Source organism: Callospermophilus lateralis, chromosome 8 (genome assembly GCF_048772815.1).
Source record: "Callospermophilus lateralis isolate mCalLat2 chromosome 8, mCalLat2.hap1, whole genome shotgun sequence".
NCBI classification, from domain to species: domain Eukaryota; kingdom Metazoa; phylum Chordata; class Mammalia; order Rodentia; family Sciuridae; genus Callospermophilus; species Callospermophilus lateralis.
In genome coordinates, this window is record NC_135312.1 from 34,855,135 (window position 1) to 34,878,762 (window position 23,628).

Genomic DNA, 23,628 nt, shown 5'->3' on the forward strand with positions numbered 1-23,628 from the left:
GGAGAGCTTGGGAACAATGGGGAGAAAAAGAAGAAAAAGCAGAAACTGGCAAAAGTGGCACAAAACACGAGGAGAACTAAACAGAGAAAGAGATGGAAAGGTTACAAAGTACTGAGGAAAATTGCAGAGTTTCTCTTCAGTAAGACGTCATGTTGGAGGGCTTGTGCCACAGGAGGCTGGACTCTGTGTATGTTGTCCTCAACTGGAAATTTCTGATGTTCATTTGGAGGCATTGCAACATTTAAATTTGGTCTATATTCTCAACGTTTAAAAGTGGTCTATATTCTTTGTCCCCAAATATTTTCTTACTTTCTTAGTTTCCACACTAAATTTTGGATACCCTCTTAAAAAGATGAAGCCATGCTCAGAAATTCACAGGTATTATCTTCTGGTTGGGTTCTGGTACGTGGAATAAGGAGAAAAAAAGTCCTGGGAGGTTTTCCACATTTCTTACTTTTACATGACTTCTCATCACTACTCTTCAAGTGATTGTGTATATCATTATGGAGACTTCTAACGTGCAAAGCGTGTTTGTGGAATCTGCTGAGAACAACGCTGACTGAAGGGCTTGGGAATGTTTTCCACAAGTTCATCCATTTTCCAGACTTGAGGAGGAAGAGCTTGACTTTGTGTGAGTGCCATTACCTCTGAGTGCTTGTATGGTTTCCTGGGGCTTCTCCTATGACCCTCCCGGGTGACATGACAGTACACTTTCTTTTATATTTTCAAACCTGTGACGAGTTGTCCTCAAGCTCTGTTTTGAGGTGGATTCTTTTATTATGAGTTTATTTGGAAGGTTGCACACTGCCTCCAGGTGACATCTCCTCATCCAGTGCCTCCACATATTCCCTGAGTGGAGCCCAAGGACTCAAGGCCGCTGGGCAAACTCACACAAGAACATGCTGTGGAGAAAGCAGGTCTCTCTGGCCTGAGTTTCCAGCCTGCTCTCCCTACACGTTTGAGTTACTGGCCCCTCACCAATCCTGTGAGCCAATATCTTAAATGAATCTCTAGTTATACATATATATATGTGCATTTATCCTCTTGACTCTGTTTTCTTAGAGAACCCTGATACAATTAATATTTAACATTTTTTAATTGTGATTTTTATATCTTTAGAAATGTGATAGGGACATTGAGTGCAATTAATTTTATATTCCCCAGAACTGTGTGCCCTATGAATACTTACTGAATGAACCAATCAAAATGTGGTAACACTTTCCCCATACCTTATAATGCTCTTTATTTCATTAGTCTTTACTGATGGTTAAAAGACCTGAGGGTCAGCTTAGTTCTTCTAAATCAACATAAAGTCATTTATATGCTAATTTAAAATTCAGACCTCATCTGTATTTTGAGTGAGTAAAAGACTAGATATAAAAGCTAGGTTAAAAATGACTGGGATCGCTCTGAAAACTGAAATTGAAATATTTGAAAATGCAAGCAGCCTTCTCATTTTATGTCCTAATCAAACTCCATTTATTAACATGCATGATAATAAAAAGCATGATACTCCTAATTTATATGTATGACTAGGACCAGAAAGTTTTGAGTATTTAGCTGTTGCATGGTAGATGTTTTGAACTGGCCACTATATTTCAGTAGGATAAGCTATTCCTATATTGATACATTTATATTTATTTTCTATTAATACATCTTCTCAACTTCAATATTTTTGGCTATTGAATACATCCAATTTTAATGTGAATATAAAAAGCAATCTTCTTTGAAGCCCAAGGATTTTAAGAAGCTGAAGATATGAGATGTCAGAAACTTAATTCTTTGAATAATCATAATCAAGACTGTAAAAACCATGACACCCTCCCTCTGCACGCTTTTATCATACCACGTGTATTTAGTGTTCCCTGTGCCTTTTATACATACATCTTCACATGTCTGTAGAAGTAACAAGAAGAATGACTGCTTTATACAAAACTGAAAACAAAATTACAAGTCATTATCAAGTCTGAGTATCTAGGATCCTGGCCATCAAGAGTAGATGGAATTCTTATAACTTCTATCTCAGTGGCTCAGGTTTTTCAGGTTGTCTTTTGTGATCCACCTTACATCATTTCTCTCATCTAATTCAGTTTTCATAAGGTAGTACCTGTGTGTGGACAAATGGTCTTCCTAGGACTAGCCAGTACCAGTACCGTGCCTAAAGGATGCTCTGTAACAAAGTCCCATGCCCTCCCACCTTTTTTTCCTCACCTAGTTACTTAACCTTCAGAAGAAAACATGGCTTTTACACATACCACATGCATGTGCACACACACATGTCCCTGGGTCCGCGGAGGACCGTTGCTCTTCGGTTCCCTGGCACTTCCATCATCTTAGCTCTTAGCACACTGTACAGTTGCTGTACACACTGTCTCCCCACTGTCCTTCAATGTTCATTAAATCATTAGTGTTCAACATACTGTAGTCACTAATAATAAAAGTAATGAATCCACAACCAGAGGTGTTACAACCTCTTTTCATTCTGCATAGAGAAAAAGATTCTTTGAAGAAAGGCAGAAGTGGTTAGTTGCCCAAAGCAAATGAAGTAACATTTGCAATTTTTTAAAAGCTCAGTGGGATATTTGCCAGTTGCTAATTTCAAATGTTTTTTTTTCAAGCTGTACTCCTAGTATTAACTGGAAATACAGTGCATTGCTTTTCTATAATGAAAGGGTAATGAAAAAAACCCTATTTTTTCAGTATATATTTATTAAAGAAAATAAAAAATAAAAAATGAAAATATGGCATTTTGTATGATATGAATGGTGGCAATGCATTTTGCCTTGGCAAAATATGTGTATCATGTAATGTTTCATTTTCAAAAGTAATCTGCTATGCTATTAGGTTAGTAATGAAAACTATAATAAAGTTATTATAAATAAAATAAAAATAAATAAATTTATTAATAAATAAAATAAATAAGTAAAATAAATAAAAAATATACAATTATATATATATATCTACAATACATATATATTTTACAATCACATATATATGTGTCTAAGCATATATATATATATATTTTATATATTTGTATGTATATATGTAAATTTATATGTGATATATATATATATATATATATATATATATATATAGTACATATTTCAGAGACTTGTTAAGAGAATTAAATATAAAGCATTTAAAAACCCACTGTTGGGCTTGCAACTGTGGCTCAGTGGTACAGCTCTCGCCTAGCATGCGTGAGGCACTAAGTTCAATCCTCAGCACCACATAAAAATAAAATAAAGGTATTGAGTTCACCTATATCTAAAAAAAATAAATATTTTAGAAAATAAAATAAAATAAACCCTCTGTTAATTGTGTTGACATTTTGATTATCAATGATTTGTAATTTTTTTCATTGAGGCAAATATTCTTTCTCATAAGAGTTGATATCTGAGCATCAAGATTAATAAGTTATAATGATAATTTATGCTTTGAGTGATAACAGACTGAAAGTGGCATCTGTGTCAGGTTAAGCTAGAAAGATTTTATTGATTTGCAGTCAATAACCATTACCCTTTCATTGCTACTTTATCTGGAGAGGATGGCTTTCCCTCTGGACTCACTCCCAAATGGGGCTCTACTACTAGTTTCAGTTCTTTGTCAGTTTTTCCAAGTTTTGGAATCTGTACTATGCATCTTCTGGAACTGAAAAGCTTTTTGAAAATTTCATCTAAAATTATCTTTCTGGAACGTTCAGCCAGTTTCATGTCTCCTGATGTATTTCTTTGCTGCCCTTCTCCAAGAACTATGAATGAACATGAGGAATTCTTAGTTTACTATTACCTCAACTGATGTCTCCATCTATTCTTCATAGCTTCCTTGCTACATATTCTTTTTCTGCTTTCTATTTCACTTAATATGGTTGATTTCTTTTAAAAAAATTGATCATAGGTGTAAGGGTCCGGCGAACGTCGGAGAAAGAGACCACCAAGTGACCAACTCATGCAATAGCAAAAGGGGTTTATTGGGGATCCATTCCATTCCAGCGCGCTGGGGCTCCCGGCTCACTCAAAAAGGGAGAGCAGCCAAGAGCCCAGAGCCGAGGTTAAGCAGTGCTTAAGTACACTTTTTGAGGAGGGTGGGGGCTTTGCATACATCAGAACAAATCATCATGAGGTGCGGGAAAATTGAACAACAATCCTTAGACATGATTAGTACATTCATTGGCGGGAACAGATTGGGCGGGGGTGATTGATCACTCCTAAGCGGGGTACACATTCAAACTGATTGGTTTTAGGGCCTAAATGCATGTGTGACAAGCTACACAGGGTCCCAGGTTATTAAACAACCAGGGAGTCAGTGGGAATATTTACTGGGCAGTTTGGGTATTGTCCTAACAGCTACAGGAATTTCAGGTTTTGGGGGTAGCAGAGGAACTTAACAATACCTGGTCTTTTACTTTTTAACTCAGGCCTTGCAGCTTAGAAACTTTTACAATGCCCCGTCTTTTACACTTTAACTTCTACACTTTAACTTCAATTTCTTTTACCCTTACAATAGGGTCACTATTAAAAATGTTTCAGCAAATCTATTTGAATTCTTGGTATTCCTATCTTGCAAAATAAAAAATGAACTTTTAAAAACCGTGATCATCTCCACCTTATTTTTTTTTCCTTTTGAGGAATAAAAAGATGTTCAGAATTTCTCCTTTCTATTTTTAATTAGTCTCTCCTGCTGCAATTTGTGTATTTCTAAAACACAGCTGGACTTAATCTACTATTAACTTGTAAAATGATTTACGATTTTCAAACCTCTTTGTGCTTTCATCCTTCAAAGACCCTGTGAGATCATGGTGCTGGGGATTAATGATCCTTAATCTCTTTTTAAAAACAGAGTTAAAAAGTAGTTTAAACTATTTTAGTGAGTGGACAATGTTAAGCCTCCTAGTAAATATTACACAATAATTCAGTCTTATGTTGTCAATCTCCCAAATATATCCATTACATCATGCTACCTCCAAAGCTGGAAAGAGCTTATTTTAGAAAGTGACTTTGATCTAAAAAATGAAAATATCCAAAAATTCTCAAGTTTTAATAATTACTCTTGTCCTAGATTATTTCTCTGGATAAAAAAGAGGAAGCAGAAAAAGACCTACCTTCTACCCTCTTGAATTTTTAAAATTTATTATCATTGGCAATGTTGAAAGTAACAAAGTAGGCCCATTTGTCCAGTGTAGTGAGGGATTAAGAAAAGAAGGAGAGAGGGAATTTTAAATAGCACATTCACCTTGTTTTCTGATTTGCCATTTTGATAGGCATGGTCTGGCAGGTGGTTTCCTTCAGTGTGTTTACAGCTAGGGTTACTGTGCCATTTTGCCAACTGAGTGCCCCTTCCTCCTTCCTATCTTCCTCTCTACCCTGCCAGGAAGAGCCATATGACCCTGAATGGACCAATTACCCAGGTTAAGCACTCCAGAAAATAATGACTTATTTTCTTCTCAGATTTATTCCAAGAAGCAGAGTGCTATTATTAGACCAACTGTTTTATATTGCTTTAGAAAACAAATTTTAGAAGAAATAGGACCTTGGCTATTGCTGTGGTTGGTTATTGATGATCAACTGCATTTTATCTTGAGGCATTTATTATTCATTTATTCTCTTGAGGCAAATGATATTTAGAATAAATCTTTTATAGTAATTTTAATCATCTAAGTAGCATATTAATTGCATTGGCTTTGCCAATAATTACATCTCAATCCCTTTATCATGACCACAATCTTGGTTCCCTTCATTCTTCACCAAATATAACTACAGACATATGAAGTGTTTTAATATTAAAATAACATAATAATGTAGATTTTCTATTTTTGTGATTCAAATATAAAAAATACACTAAAATGATGCATTTTGCTTTCCCCACTTCCAATAACATGACATAGATCTCTTGAGCTTAAATCATAGAGAACTACTTCATTTCTTTTTAACCTCTGTACTATGGCTCAGAATATAGTGTACATTCTTCTATTATTAGTCATTATATTATTTTCAACTTTTTAGTATTAGAGAGAAAGTTTCAATGAGCATCCCTAAACCTGGATCCTTAAGTTCAGATCCCATGATTTTTCAAAAATGTATATCAAGAGGTAACAAATGAAAGGTCATTGGGTACAATTACTCTCTTAAGTAATAATACTTGCAGCATTTCTTGTTTTTCATAATCTTGGTAACATTTGGTATGAAACTTCAAATTTTTGCCAGTTTTATGAATAAAAACTGGTTTCAGGTTCATTTTTATTTCTTTTCCCAGCATGGGATAATCATAATAATTATCTTTAAAAATAGTGCCACACGATGAACTAAGCAAAAAGCAAATCAAATATATTAAAATTTTTCTTACTGCTATTTCATTACATCACACAGTCAGATGTCCTGTTCAGAGACTCTGAGACGCCTTTTAGGGCAGAACTTTCTCTTCACATCCCAGTAGGACTGTTAATTGGTTTCTGAATCTGATTACTGATACAAATTAGATCAACAGTAAAATCACTAAGCAATTTATTCCACTTTCACAGTTTATTGCTAAGAAAAACAACGGATAAGTTTCCATGAAAATGAGAAATCATACATTCTCCCAAAAGTCAAGGAAAAAAAAATCCTAAGCAGACCTAACTGACAACTTGTTAAATCTTTCCTTACAATAAGATGCTTTGGTTAGGGATTATGAAGAAGAGTCTGAGCATACTCAGGCTCTCACTGCACTTTGTACAAAGTTATCAGTGTTCACAGGATGAAAACTAGAGGTGAGCTTAGGGCCTGTCATTTCAAGCCAATGTCTGGGCTTGAACAATCCAATCGAGCTATTTTTAGCACTGGATACATCTACAACTTCAGTGGCTGTGTGGTGACAGTGATAAGGAGACCTACTGGTCCAGAGACTTAAACTTTTGAGCAAGAATAAAAAGGAAAGACCCTATCTAAAAGGTGTCAGGGAAAAAATGTCCTGAGCTCTTCATTATCCATGGCAGTTCCAATGCAGAGAAGTGGACTGTAAATGGTATTCAGTATATAAAAATTCCAATGGATATTGCAGTAGTTAGCATAGATAAAAGAAAAATATTTTACAAAAGCAAGTGATCTTCATTGAATGAATGAATGAGTATAATTATTCAATTAATAATTATTAAACCATATTAAACATCAAATTAGTAGTGAAGCATATTTATATCATACTCCCAACCATATGATCTTGTGAATTTAATCTCTAATTTTTATTTACCATGTGATCTTTGGGGAATTTAATATTTAATATTTACTTACTCATACACAAAATAGAATTAATAATATTTTACTGGAAACTTCAAAGGACTATTATGAGAATATAAAGAAAGCATATAAATTTGTTATGGGTCATTCACTAATTAATCCATTCAACAAATAGTTATCAAGTTCCAGGAATACACTAACGTAAACATATATGATTTAACAATTAGTATAAATGCTGTGAGGAAATGTGGGTTATTATAGCAACCTGTAGCTGGGAGCCTTACCCTAGAAGGTAAAAGCAGACTAAATTAAGATAATGATAATTACACCTAGCATAGAGGGCAAGTTCAAATTTCTTCAGTGCAGGGTATGGGAGTTTAAGGGGTCAGAGGAAAACTAATGTTTCATATGGAAGAAAGAACATTTAAAATGTGTTAAGCAAAAAAAAAAAAAAAATATTATCTAGGAAATTCCTTGAAATTTTATGAAGTTTTCTTTTCTTTTTCGCTTCTTTCTTTAAATTTTAATTTTTTTATTCTAATTTGTTATATATGACAGCAGAATGCATTAAGGTTCATATTACACATATAGAGCACAATTTTTCACATCTCTGGTTTATACAAAGTTCATTCACACCATTCGTGTCTTCATACATGTATTTATGGTAATGATGTCCATCTCATTCCACTGTTTTTTCTACCCCCATGTCCCCTCCTTTCCCCTCCCACCCCTTTGCCCTATCTACAGTTTATCTAACCCTTCTTTCTTAAAGTTTTATTTTCTTACAGTAAATTCCAACTTGTATAATAAAATGTATATGTGTTGTAATTCAGAATATAGATTTTAAATCCTTCCTTGTAGGAAAAATATGGGTGAAATGAATTAATTCTTGGATAAGTTACTAGGTTCCAATGCAGATATATAAAGCTTCTAGTTCCTTAATTCACATCTTGTTTGTATTTAGCAATTTTTATGCAGAACCATACATTTGTTCAGCTTTATTAAAGTAACAACCAAACATCTATTAGCATGTCCAGTCTTAACTCAGTGACTGCTGTGCTATAGTAGCTTAGCTGCTCCTTCTTCAAAAGAAAATTGTTTTGAAGCATAATTTACAGACATATAGTCAATAACTCCTGTTTATTCTTTTAACTGCTATGTTACAGTAGTCAATTTAAATACAATTCTCAATTAAAATTAATGCTTATTTTTTCTGAGTATAAAAATAGTATAAACAGCATAGAATAATGATAACATATGGGAAAGTATAACATATTGAATACAAGTCTTTTTTATTTGTTCTTTTTAGATATACATGACAGTAGAGTGTATTTTGACATATATACATGGATCATGCTTATTATAATTAGGATTCCATTCTTGTGGTTGTGCATGATGTAGAGTTTCACTGGTGGTATATTCATATAGAAACATGGAAATGTTATGTCAAATTCATTCCTCTGTCTTTCTTCTTCTCATCTCTCTTCCTTCTTCTCATCTCTCTTCCCTTCTCTTCATTCCCCTTTGTCTAATACACTGAACTTCTTATTCTTCCCTCCTATCTTATTCTGTGTTAGAATTGGCATAATAGAGAGAACTTGAATACAAATCTTAATGAACCAGCACCCAGATAAAATTTCGCTAGCACTTTGATGTATATATTTATAACCTTTTAAGTGTTTTTTTTTGTCTCTAGAATACATGTGTACTTAATATAAATATTATTGAAATATGCATAAATATAAGAATAAAATCTATAAGAAAAACAAATATGTGAATAAATATAAGAATAAAAATATAAAAAATTAAAAAATAAAATATTATTTTATTAGTATATCATGCATATTTATTCTATTAGTAAATCTTCCTTAGAACTTTCTTCTGATGTTTGATATTTGAAATATTTTCTGATATTTCAAAGTTTATATAAACCCAAAGTTTATTTAAAAATTTACCTGCTGCTGAATATTTAGGATGTTTCAAGATTTTTTTTTTTTAGTTGTAGTTTGGCACAATACCTTTTATTTATTTATTTATCTCTCTATATATTTATTTATTTATTTTTATGTGGTGCTGAGGATCGAACACACATCTCGCACGTGCTAAGTGAGCGCTCTATAGCCGAGCTACAACCCCAGATCAGATGTTTCAAGATTTTACTACTTGAAATAATGTTACCATGAGCATCCACTCATATAGCCATTTGTGTATATATCTGACTTGTTCCAAATGATTAATTTATATAATTATATATGCAAAATTAAAATAGCAAATATTCCTGTTGTATACTGTCAAATTGTTTGCCAGAAATAACATGCAAGTTATGTCCCCCAAATAATGTTTTATTTGTGTTTACACATATTCAAAAACAGTAAGAAATCACTTATTATAACTTCAAGATATACCTGTTGCTTAAATGGTGAACTTCTTGGATTAAAAGAAAGACTGAATTTCTTCCTGCAGATATTTGTTTTTGATGGTATGTGTTCTTTTGAGATCTGTTCAGTCATTTTCATATTTTTCTCCTCTGCCATTCATAATAATCTTATTGATTTACATGAGTCCTGTACTGATGGAAACAGCCTTTTGGTATAATATATTGACAAAAAATAATGTTCTTATTTGTTGATTTGTTATCTTATAAAATTGAAAAATGTAAGAAACATTTGATAAATGATGTAGCTACATTATTTAGGTAAGACAGTGTGCAAAGTAGGAATTTGGATAAATTCTAAGTGTTTACTATTCATTAAAGTCCATATATAAGAGGAAAAAATCAGAGAAATGTAGGATGTTATCTCTGATCTAAAATTGGTAAAAGCCATTTTAGGGGTAAATGATGAAAGAAATTACTAAGAAAAAAATTAAGTCTTGGCCACATTAAAAATATTGAAAAATTTAGGTTAAATATTACTCAAGAATCCATAACATGAAATGACTCATTTTATTTATTTATTTATTTATTTGGTACTGGGGATTGACCTCAGTGGCCCTTAATCACTGAGTCCTATCCTCAGCCCTTTTTGTATTTTATTTAGAGGCAGAGTCTTGTTGATTTGCTTAGGGCCTCAATAAGTTGCTAAAGCTGACTTTAAACTCGAAATCCTCCTGTTTCAGCCTTCTGAGACAATGGACCTGGTAAAATGACTCACTTTAACTATAAAGTTATTATACTGATAGATGGAGCTAAATATGAAGACATTAGCTAAATTTATTTCTACAATTCATATCTACTTTAATTTCTGAAACATAGAACCATTTACAGTGATAGAATTTCAATGTAACTGAAATTTCATATAAAATAATGATAATCCTTTCAATATGGATTTGTTTATCTTCTGACAACTGAAGAAAGATGTTGCTTTTCTACATATGAACTAATTTTTGGAGAGCCTTCTGCCCTTTATCTGCTCATGAGCTGAAGCCCAGGTGAAAGTGCTTAAGCTGTTGCCCATACCAGCAGGGATAGCCCAGGCCCTGTGACTGTTGACTGCTCTCTCTTTAAGATACTTAAAGAAAAAAAAATAGATTCTAATACTATGAGTAACTGTTAACGTACTGTTAAGTTTTGGCCAGCATCTGTACCCAATTTAATAGCCCAACAACAAACCATCTTATACTCATGTGACTCTGCTGTACCCAGCACCATGCAAAATATTTTACATAAGGCATCTCAATTAATCCTGACTACAACCCATATCAATGAATTGTTAAAGAAAAGTAACTTTCCAATACAAACACAAAGGACTGAACCCTCCATTTAAGTGATTTATTATTTAACCATATTTACAACAGGTAGTGAATGTCTTCATGCATTAGATGCCAGGACTTAAAACAATAGTATGCTATGGCCCTCTGGCTCTGGAGAAGAAATAATGCTAAAGAAAATCAAAGTTTTCAATTAAATTTCAGTAAATATATTTCAGAATATGTAAAGATCAAAGGCAGATTTGGAAAAATTGATAAATCCTTTTTTTTTCTACTCTCATCCTTGACTTTGCCCACAATATCATTTCAAACTGGCTCTACTTAATCTCACCTGTTCTCTCCCACTGTGGACCTCCTCTCAAACAACTGCATCATCTAACCACTCTTCATTGTACCTTCTTCAAGCATGTCTTTCTGTGTCCTGTTTATTAGAACACTTCTATCTACCATTAACCATAATATATAAACTAGTAGGCTAACTAATCCTTACTTTGATGTTAATAAGCAATAGCTTATAAGGCATTTCTCTCACATAAGTGTAACATTTTTGCTCAACTGTTGCACTCAAGTGTCAAAGTATTTCCAGAAACTGAGGTAGACTGATATTAGAACAAGGTGGGGGGCATAGTTAAAAAGGGTATTTAATCCCATTCAGAGGCTGGAGCTTGTAAATCTACTTACTTAGTAAACACCTTTCCCCTCATTCAACAAGTACAGTACCTCCCATCCCCAAAGGCCTCTTTTAAGTGTTAGGGATACCATGGCCAATAAGACAGTGTGGTCCTTGGGTGGCCCCCACCTGTCTGGTGCAGAGCTGTAAAGTCTTCAGTGGTGACTCAGATATAGACTCTATGCTCAGGAGTTTGCCGACTCAGAAGCCACAACTAAGACTCTGATGAAGCTTTCTCATGGTTTTTCAATATAGGAAGTTCATATACGGGATGGACACTGACCTCTATTTGCTCTTTTAAGAGTTCACTGAAAATGAATACCCAGCTGTGCTTAAAGAAAGTGTTCTCTGGCCACTGTGTTAGAAATAAAAATCAGGGATCACAAACACAAATGCATATAAGATATAAGGACAAATAGAACCCCCCTCCCCCCAAAAAAATCAGCAGAGTCACATGAGTATAAGATGGTTTGTTGTGGGGCTATTCAACTGAAAACTATGCACTACTATGTTACTTAAAGGCTTTCAAATACAAAGTTGAAAAGCACTTTGCCAGCTAAATAAAGTATAGCTTACGACCTTGGAATTTAATGTCCATGCAATTATATATTTGTCTCTGGCAGGACTGTCTGATATTCAATAGATGAAGTATCTAACAATTCTACAAATTCTGGTTATATTTATGTTTCCATTGGGATGAATAGCTATAAATTGTCATAATATTATATTAATCTATGAAAATAGTTATTTCATACCTATTATGTCCTGGGCTGAGTTCTAGGTTTTTGTCTTGATGACAAGTTAGGTGAAAATCTTCATCTTTATGGGGTTTTCACTCCACCAAGGTGAGGAAACAAATAACAAATGATTTCTAAAGGTACCATGGAAAAGGAAAATATTAATGGTCAGTAGAAGATGCTAATGGTGGTTGTAATTTTTAATAGGAGATCAAGGATGACATATTGAAAAGGTGGATTTGAATCAATTCTTCAAAGTCAGGAGGAAGCTACCCACACAGACAGTTGGGAAGTGAGGTCCAGAATGAGAAGAGATTCACTTGGGATGTAATCTGGGATCCTGCAAGGCATGCTTTCTGGCCATAAGGAGGCCATTATGGCTGGACTGGAGTGAGGGGTGGAGACACAGATGAAGGACTTTCTGAACCATTTTAAAGACTTTGTTTTTTTCTTTAATTGAAATAAGAATTGTTGAATTTAGAGGAAGTTATGCTTACAAAGGCAACCTCAGTTTCTATGCTGAAGATAAACTCTATGTGAGCAAAACTGGAAATTTGGAGATATGTTCAGAGGAGCTTCAAGTAGCCCAAGCAAATGAAAATAGCTGAGAAGATATTTTCCTAGGTAACATGTAGCTTTCTCACTGAATTCTTCTGGTAATCCATTGTCACAATATTTCTAGGATCTCAAGAGCAGGACAGACCAAAGTGGTAGCTAGGATTCTTAATTTCTGAGACATTTGACAAGGTGTTAATTACAGGAGTGTTAGATCATGGTGACAGGTAAGTTATTGTCTGATGACATGTGATTTAAAGCTCCATTATTAATAGGGAGGGGGTTGTGAACATTCTAGAACTTAGGAATGAGAACTCAGGCCATGTATTTTGCCTTAGACAGATACAGGGAAGTGTTGCCCTCAGTAAAGAACCAAATTTCCTTCAGCAGGAAACTCAAGGGAATAGTAAGAGTTTGAGACTGCATGGAGAGGACTTTTACTTATGATGAACTATGCATCTTAGAGGGTACACTGGAGTTTTTAGGAATTAAGTGGGGATCAGAGAAGGATATAGAGCAGGCAAGGTGAATATATCACTTAACTTCTAAACAGGGTGTTTCTGAAGTGGAAGGGAGTGCCATGAATATATACAGGGCTCTAAAGATAAACAGGAACCATTTCTGTCCTCAGTGCCTTATGAGGATTACAGTGTGAAAAATGAGGTGCCCTGGAATCTGGGGCTTCTTGAAGTGACAGCCATGCAAAGGGATAAAGGGCTTAATAAGATTAGGTTTGCTCAATTCAAGGCACAGAGTAAGCAGAGTTGGACTGTGGAGGAAGAGGCCCAGTTTTGAGCTGAAACTGAGCAATGAGCAGGCACAGCTTTATTTCCAACTGTGAGAAGAGAGAAGGAATTCCAAGTAGATGAACAGCAGACAGCAGCTAGGCCTTTTCAGGGAAGATCAAGATGAATGTGGCTGGAGTATACTGAACTAGAGAGATGAGATGGGCAGAGTAGACAACACCTGGACAAAGCCTCTATTCGTCCAAGTTATGCATTATCTAAACCAAGACTCTTTTAAAGTAATATGGTCCTATTATTGATTATGCTGTGGTGAAAAGTGTAAACCTGGCTTTTCCAGGGCACACTGGATATAAGATCCTCTGAGTTTCAAAGCAAGTAAAAAAAAAAAAAAAAGACTTCAAATTGTTGTTGTTAGAATGTTTTATTGATTTTGTCCAGCTGGTGGCAGTATAGGACAAGACAGGATATTTTCTTGACTATCTGACCCTGTAATGACGTTTTCAAGCTAAGTCGTGTATTTCCAAAACCTCCTGCAATTTATTAATTCTATTCATGGAATGCATCCATGCATTTTTTTTAATTTGTACGCACACTTATAGAGACTAAAAAAAACCTACAACAACTACCCTAACGGGCAAAGACTTTAATTCAAAAATAGAGTAAACTTTTCTCAAAATGCTAGTCATATTTCCTTAAAAGAAAGTCTGGTTGTTTCGTAATAAGATTACAATCAGGGGTATACGTTTCAAAATAAATTATGGATTAAGAGTAGACTCAATTCTTTGAGTGGTTGCTGAGTCAGACTGAAGTAAATTCAGGCCTGTCTGGAAGTCAAGACATCTAATGCCTTTTAGTTCTATATTAGAAATTTAATGTCAGACTTTCCTTAAATGTTAGCATCTAGACACTGTTATCGGTAGTGAGATGAAATAGCTTGAGAATCAGAGTCACCGAGGTCGCTTGATGAGGAGTGCAGACAGATCAATTGTCACCAAGGAAGTTCAGGAACAGCCAGGCAGACAGGTGGCTCTTTTGGCAGGAGCATGGTAGGAGAAGCATTTGGCAGCCTGCAAGAGATAAAGCTCCAGGAAATTTGTCTACGTCTGGGGAACTCAGTAGTAGAGAGGGGTCTTAATCACATGAGCGGGGCTTTTTCTTTGGCAATGGAAGAACAAGTATTTTTTAATGGCATCTCCCTAACTAGTATGTTCGGGGGTGAGGGTTATTGAAACACTGACCAGTTCCCTCTAATTATCTCTGGGAGAGTTTCAGGACAGCCAGTATGGAGTTGGATGCAGATTCTGAACAGATGGATGGAGGCTAGGACCAGACAAATGCTGACAGACCATTAGGCTATGGTACTAATAGCTTCTGCTTAAATAGCCGTAGGCTTTGCTCTGCCACATTAACCTGCAAAACTACTAGGACTCCCCTTTGTATCACAACCATAATCAGGTTTCATTTTCTTATCAGGTTCCACACAATAAAAGGACCCAACAGTGGGTGGGATCCCATAGGTTCAACTAAGACACTTAAATGACATTGGAAGAATGACCAATTGGTTCAGAAAATACCATTCTGACAGCTCTGGAACTGAACAGGCTGGGAGCCAATAAATTTGAGTTTTAGTCCTTTACATTAATCTTGGTTTTTACTCAACTAATAGAAAATAAAGTGCTTTCCTGCAGCATACTTGGTATTATCACATACATGGAAATCTCTGGGTAAGCCTGGTAAGATGTTAAACAAACATAAAAGCAGTTTTGATGAGACTTCACCTTCTTGCAGGATCTCCTTTTGGCTTGCCTTTTTATCTTGGCGCTGCGCAGGTAGGCATGAAAATGTTCATAGCTGTGTTAAACATTGTTATTAATAGCAAATTTTTTCCTTGATCCTTAACTGGAAACAATGTGCTGCCTTTCCAGAAACTCAGTAGTTAATTTTATCTTTCATTTACTGCCTAAGACTTTTGCCATTATCATGATTGTAATTATTATTAGCTGCAAAAAATAATCAAGGTACTTAAAAATGCAAAAGGTATTTCAGAGAGGAAGAGAGATAAAAATAGTGTGTCTCAAAGGAATTAGAGGGTACGAAGTATTTTATCTTGTGCAGACTGAGATATGTTTGTGAAATTTGTTCCATTTTTACTCTCAGGGAATAAGAAATACACGTTGTATGAATTTTATCTTTGGTGTGAATAAAAAAAGTAGAAAGATACTTAGTGTCTTTGAATATTGGCTTCAGCTTGACCTGTGATGAGAGCTTGTTATAAGTTACACAGGAATTTTAGAGAATGTTCCCTCCAATTATATAATGTGCCCATTTATTAAAATCATACAGTACTTTTTTCTAGGAAGAGCAATTAGTATTCAGAGAACTATCATGAAGCGAATGCTGATTCCTTTCACATCACAGAATATGATGACTAAATAGAAAAATCGATGAGTGCTGAAAGGGTTAGAGAAATGCAGGGATGCAGAGGTCAACAGAAAGAGTAAAGAAAGAATTCTTTGAAGGTACTAGAGAGTATCTTTTAGTCTTTGCATATTTTAAGAGTTATTCTTCTATATGATGGTGAAGGGAGTGATTGCATGTTAGACTATTAAGTCATGAATTGCAATTGAAAGCTGCTCACTTGAACCCTCCAGGCCCAGTAGGGACAGATGATGGGGGCACAGCAATACTTTTAATACTGAGAAAAGTGGCAACAAAAAAGGTCAAAAAGGAGCTGTCCATTTGTGTCATTGCTTCACCTCAAAAAGGAGGCATTTTTGTGCTAACAATGAAAATAATAATTCTACCCTTTCAAAGAAAAATTTAAAGGAATGTTCATCTAAAATAAACTGAACTGGATAAAATAAACTTGGAAATTCTATGCCCACTTCATACTGGCTTCTTCTTGTGTTAGCTTTGAAATTTGCAAATTACTAGCTACATCTCTATGAACTGCTTTCTCTTGGCATTTAGAATGTGGATAATGTGGGTGTTCGTGAAAATTTTATTTGCTTAACAGCTGGCACCAAGATTAACTGGAAAAGGCATGTTTTTGTTTAGAAGAGTGGTTGCCTACTGGTTTTCCCCAGGCTTTATGCAGCCATAGCTGTTTACTTTGATCTGAATGATATATATTAAAATTAACCAATATTTTAAATTTAGAAGATTTCACACAAATTTTGAATTCCCAGATTCTCTCAAGAGACCAGATCAATGTGCCCACACGTCAAACTTTGTAACTAAATAACAGCTGTCTCTCTTCGAGCAAGCATGCCCTTTACAGTTTGCCATGGTCCAAATCAGTTCCTGTTTTCTTCCCAACACTGAGAAGGTTGTCAGCTGCCATATTTCATTGGACTTATACTGCTTTTCTCTACATCCAGTTTACTTTAGTCATTCGTACTATCTTTTCTTGGTAAGTGCATGAATTTTTCTCCCTCTTCTATTTAGAAAACTGTGTTTATAGAAGATGATGGGTATCTTTAGGGTAGGAGCCAAAGCAAACTGTTAAGAATTCCTGCTAGCAGATGTTTGTTGATTAAAAATGGAGCCAAGTGTATCCAAAGGTAGACTGCTATAAAATTATGAGGCTTCTTAAGAAACAGGAATCTGTTGGAGATTTTTATTAATTTATTTGAAGAGGTAAAAATAATTCTTATCAAATTTTCACGATTCAAGACAGAAAATGTAATTGAAAACTGTCTCATGGGAGCCAGATTCTCAGATCTCCATGGGTTTAAATACAAGTTTTAAAAAAGAGCTTGTTTGGTAAGATAACATTCCACAAAGCCCTGAACTTTCTAACAGAGCTTCATAGCAACATGAATGAAAGAATGCTAAGGTACCTGTAAGAAAGAGAAGCTCACTGTGAGTTAATAGATTTATGTGATTGCCAAAATAGCTGTGTTCATTTTAGAATGCATCAAGAGAAACTCAGCATCCGTAACAGGTATGAAAAATTGATTTTATTTCACATGTCAACTCTGATTAGTGATAGGTTCTGCCTCAAATACAGTGTTGAGGGGGGAATCTGAGGCTACATCTATACATGGCAGGGAAACTGGGCCATCCAGAGGTGACACTGCTATGGCTGCAAGTGGCAGGGTGAGGGGGCACTTTTGTGCACCTCCCATCTTTGATGGAGAATGAGGCATATGAGAGAATAAATGCCATTTTGCTCCGAAATGTGCTTAGAACACTTGAAAACTTTGTTGCTTTTTTTCCACATTTATAAAAAACAGTTTGAGTCCTTGTCATTCTTAAATAGCAGTAAGTGAAGGAGGGAAATAAGACCTTGGAATTAGAGACTTTTCTTTTCTTCTTTGGGTTTTGAATGTGTATCAGTTACATTTGGTACTACTTTTTACTCTTTATCAAGTCTCTGACTGTATATAGCTTTTCTCTTTGTGACACATTTTTATTGTCTATAGTGCTTGGCTCTTACCTCAAATTTTCTATTCTCGGGATTTCTTTCTTTCTTTTCTTTTCTTTTTTTTTCTTGTATGGAGAGGAGATTTTCTATTATTGTCCTGAGTGCAGTAGTTCTCAACAGGGAGTGATTTTGATTGCCAGGGGACCTTTGGTAATGTCTGGAGACATTTTTTTTTTTTTTTTTTGTATTGTAACTGAGGGGTTGCTACTGGTAGCTAGGGGTTGGAGGTCAGAAAGTCTGCTAAATATCCTGGAATACACAGAGGCCACCCTACACAAGCCTTATCTGCTCCCAAATATAAATAGTGCTAGGGTTGAAAAACACTGCTTCAAAGTATTGATCCTGCTTTCAGTCAGAAAGAGGCTGGTCCCAGTAGGTCTCTGTTCATCTTTCATTGGGTTCTCTCTAGTTCTGAAGCTAAGATGAGCTGGCATGAATTGTCTTCTTATTGAAATTGACTACTCTTTTGACATGTCAGAACTTCAGCTATTTAAAACTTTTCTATCTCCAGAGAGACAGTAGCCATGTAGAAAGTGGCCCCTGAACTAGATTGTCTGGTTCAAATTCTAATTCCTCTACTTATTAGTTACATAGATTAGTTTTAATTTTTTTATAAAAAGATTACCATAAAATATAATAGTAACCATAATACCACTTAAGATTATGTGGAAGTAAATAAATTAATACATCTTTATCAGTATGCACATATGTGTACATAGCCAAATGGTTTATGTTAATCTTTGATTGCATCAAAAGAAGCATGGTATCTTTAATAGGGATATAAAACTGATTTCACTTCAACCGTGAGTTCGAAGTAACTGTCATTATTCTCCATCCTGAGGTTCTTTTTCCTTTAGATTAAGTAATTTCACTTATTTCAACTCTTCATCCCAGAACACAGTTTGCAGCCACTTTCACTGGGTCATTTATTTCAATTCACCTCTAGGATATCAGTGTCTTGCTGAGGAGGAAAAACCAAGATTATTCATAGGATTTTAAGATAAAACCTGTTAAAGTCACTCAATCATTAAAGTTTATCTAATAAATTGTTTGTTGTTCTTTTACATGAAGGAAGAACTTAAGGAATATCTCCTACTTAAGGGCATTGCAGTTTTCTTTAATTGATTCAACTGGTCATGAGAAGACTAGCAAGTTCAGAGTCAATGGGTTAATATTCATGAGGATAGTGAAAAATCAACTTCCTATGACAGGAGATTTACAACTTGAAATTTATAACAAGTAATTTCTGTAGTAAGTATTGTAACAAATGGAGTTTTTACAATAAGAATTAATAATCTCAAAGCTATGATGCAATAGTCATTAAATGGCACCATAGATTTTTGTCCTTAAGTTAATATAGTTTGAGAGAAACTTATCTTTGCATTAACTAGATGCAGCAAAAGAATAAATTTAACATAAACACTGTGGTAAATACTGTGGAACATGTTTTTTCTATTAATGTGAACAAAAATCTCATTCTTCAGTATGTCCTCAGCATTTTCAAAATCATTTATGGGAATAAGTTCTCAAAGATTTTCATTAATTTTCTTTTTCATTAATACTTTAGACTGTGGCCTCTGGTCTAAACTTATTTTTAGTCAGTCAAAATAATTAAAGCTTGTGATAGTTCGTTTTTGCCTCCTATAAATATATATATATATATATATATATATATATATATATATATATGTATATGTATGTATACATACATATACATATGTATACATACATGTATATATATACAACATATTATACTATTGAGTCAAAGCCAATATTTCCAAGTTTTTAACAGAAATATAGCTCTTAAGACATCCTTCTTAACTTTTACAATTGGCTACAGAAAATACTACTTTAATAATATTACTTCAATATATTTTGTATCATAAACAAATTTTTCTTTGTGATCAATAAAACATTATAGAGCAGATGGTAAGGATGGAGACACTGGAGTCAGCATCCTGGATTATAGCTGTATCATCTTGAGCCAGTTATTTAACCCCTCTGTGCCTTTGTTTTTCAATGTATAATATGGCAACACTAAAGTGCCTTTTAAATAGGATTTTTGTGAGGATTAAATGCATTTGAATATATAAAGCACTTAGAACATAGACAGGCACGTGGTAAGTTTTAACTATGTACAATTTCAGAAAATTACATTCCCCGTTGACTCAGAACAGAAATTATATTAACTATACAAGCATTTTCAAAACAGAAAGAGGAAGACAATGACAAATGTTCTTTTTCTTTACATCTCAAAACACTGAGGATGAATGCAACTTATGCTCTAATATCGAAACTATGCCTGATTAACACTTCCGAAATATTCAGGCCTAGTTAAAACAACAATGTTGACTTGGTAAAAAATAACTTGTGAACATTCTACTAACCTTGAAAAGTACAAAATAAAAAAATAATTTTAGTAAAATGTTTAAATTCAATTTGAAATTGGATTAACACATAACTATATAACCACACATTACTCCCAATACTTTTCATATCAGTAAGGCCAAGGTATTTTAGGGGACTCATGACTGAAATATTTGTGCTTGTTCTAGCTTAGTATGTGTGTATACACCTAACATGAATTAATGGTTTTCTTATTTGTCTTCAAATGATGGGATATATTTCTAGTAACAGACTAAAAATAATGGATATTATTTCTAAGCACTGGGTATTTTAAATAGTTGTTGTTCCATAAATAATTGTTGATCTTCGACAAAAGTCTTTTAACTTTCAAAAGTTGTCAATGAAAAAGTATTCTAATACATACTCTTAGTGTGATCCATCCTTATATGCTAAGGAGAAATCTTTTAGAAAACTTGTGAATAATATTCCTTAGAAGCACACCCGGACACATAGAAACTGGGTTTATGAGGTGTGTTGTGGATATGTTCTTCAGGAAAAGTCTGTAGGCAAGAAAGTAAAGGAGAACAGGGAGGAGAAGACATGTGAGGGTGTTGTCTTAGGTTAAATGGAACTTGATTAGATCTACTGGGAAACCTGTGGCATAAACGGTCCCTTCAAAGTTGTTTCTGTTTGAGACAAGATGGCTGGCTTTTTGTGACTGGTATCACTCGGACATTGGCTATATGTCACAGTTGGAGTGGCAGTGAGGTGTGACCACCATAGGGAAGCCTCTCTGGGAGCAGTCTCTGGAGAGGGAGCACTCTGTTCCATTAACTTCCAGCAGTCAAGGCTCTTGGAGTGTGGTTGGTGCACTACCCAATAATGAAGCTACTCCAAAAGAACAGGCTATTCTTCGCAGGATTTTTGAACCGGCTAGAATCCTGCAGCCTTATGTGTGATTAACATCAACAAAAAGTTGCCTGAATATGGCCTTCAGTGATCAAATATTGTACAAAAAGATCAAGCCAACACATGGTAAAACTGACCAAATTTTAGAAACAGTAATACTAGGGGATGCTTTTTATTATTCTCATATTTTCTAGAGCAAAATATTTTAGAATGCTTTTGACATAACCAAAAAGAAATTATGAAAAAGAAGGTTTTCATCCTAGAGGTAATACCTCTAAGAAATGTAGGCAGAGTGGAATGAATGAAACGATGGCACCAAATTCACAAACAGACGAAATGGGACTGAGTAGTATTCACCCTTTGAATATTTATTGATTTAAGGTTCTTCAAGTGATTTTAAAGGCATACATATTTGAAGGGTTTAAGGATTCCCAGAAACAGAAAAAAAAACAGGTGTAACAGGGCATATTTTAAGATTACCAAAAGGTGAATTCTGAAGACTCTGAAGTGCTAATTCCTACTACTACAATGATGGAATGTAGAAAATAAATGTTCTGGGAAAAAATTTTGGTTTCAACTTGAAGTTATATTGCAATGTGTTTGGCTCTACATTTTCAGTGTAGGAATCTAAGTGATAGTTGGCCTTCTAGTATTTTTTTTGAGGTCTGAGTATGTATCTTTTGGAAGAGCTATTTATTTTTTCTTTACATGTTCTTTATTGGTACATTATAGCTGTAGAAATGGTGGGATTCACTATGGCTGTTACTATTTTTGACCACATTATATAATATTGCCCTTGGGAATTAATTTTATTGCAAAGTAGGCTTTATTTAGATTTTAAATAATATCAACCAGTGCTCTCTAAGCATATCATACTTCAGTATCTTCCAAATATATAGACACATATCTAATTTGATCTTTAGAACAAACCTAAAGAGTGAATACATTAAAGTATTTCTGCTTATCTTTTTCAAATGAGGAATATCTTCAAGATTTAGTTACAGTAGACTAGTTCCCATAGTAGTAACATAACAGAAATTTGGCTTTCCCCAGGATTATTAATTTCTCTATATGGATCATGGTGGTCAAATCACAAACCTATAGTCATGTTCTGCCTTCTTGCCTCTCATATACTTCCTCCTCTCTACAGTGCATTTCTATTTCTACATTGCCTTCAGGGTTAACCTATTAAAATACAACATTTGTACATAGTCTTTGATTCTTCTCATTTTCTTTGAATGAAGTGTAAACTTATCAGGATAGTCATAGCCTTCAGTATTCGGCTTTAATTAATCATTTTTATATACTTTAAAAACCATCATGGATTAGACACAAAGTCTCAATCATCCCCAGCACTTTTGTTACATTACATATGCATTTTTACTTTAAGCTATATTTTATTGTTAGATCTGACCACTTTCCTTAAATTTCAACATATCATAGGATATCATTCATTTCATACTCAGGGCTAATATGACCTCATAACACATCTGACCTAAAACCAGCCAGTGCATTATTTTGCCAGAGGGAAAGCAGTTTCATCCTGTACAGAGGAGTTAGGAGACTCTCATGCAAGATGAATAGTGGAGTCAGTAAATGAAGATTTTTTAAAAATGGAATAGGTCAGCAAGACTATCAATAATTTTTTATGTAGCATTTATTGTATACCTTGCCTTATTGAGATGCATCCTGAATATGTTGACATCATTTAATTCTCTTAACAGCTCTATTTACACATTTTAAAGAAGTTAAATAACTTACCTGAGGTCTTGTGGCTAAGAGGTAGCTGGGATTTGAACTCAGGCAATCTGGTTAAACCAGAGCAATTAATTAAACCAGAGATACAGTAAGTGAAGCTTTTATTTCAACTTCCAATTCCAATTTCTATCAGACCAAGTTGTAGTTTGTTATAATCCCCTTTAGTTGAACTATTGAATATACTTTAATTTGTTTCACTCAAAATAGCTTTGTTGAGACTTGCCAATTTCCATTTAAAATATTCTTAATGGAACTTCTAATTAAAATGCCATTTTCACCTTTTTTAATCAATTGAAATTGTACAAATTCTTCATGATCAACCCTAGGGCCCAATGCATATTTGTGGCTTTTCTGAATTCCACTTTATTTTATTTTATTTATTTTAAATTTTTAAAAATTATTAGTGGTTCAAAACATTACAAAGTTTTTGACATATCATATTTCATACATTTGATTCAAGCGGATTATGAACTCCCATTTTTACCTCATATACATATTGCAGAATCACATCAGTTACACATCCACTTTTTTACATACTGCCATACTAGTGTATGTTATATTC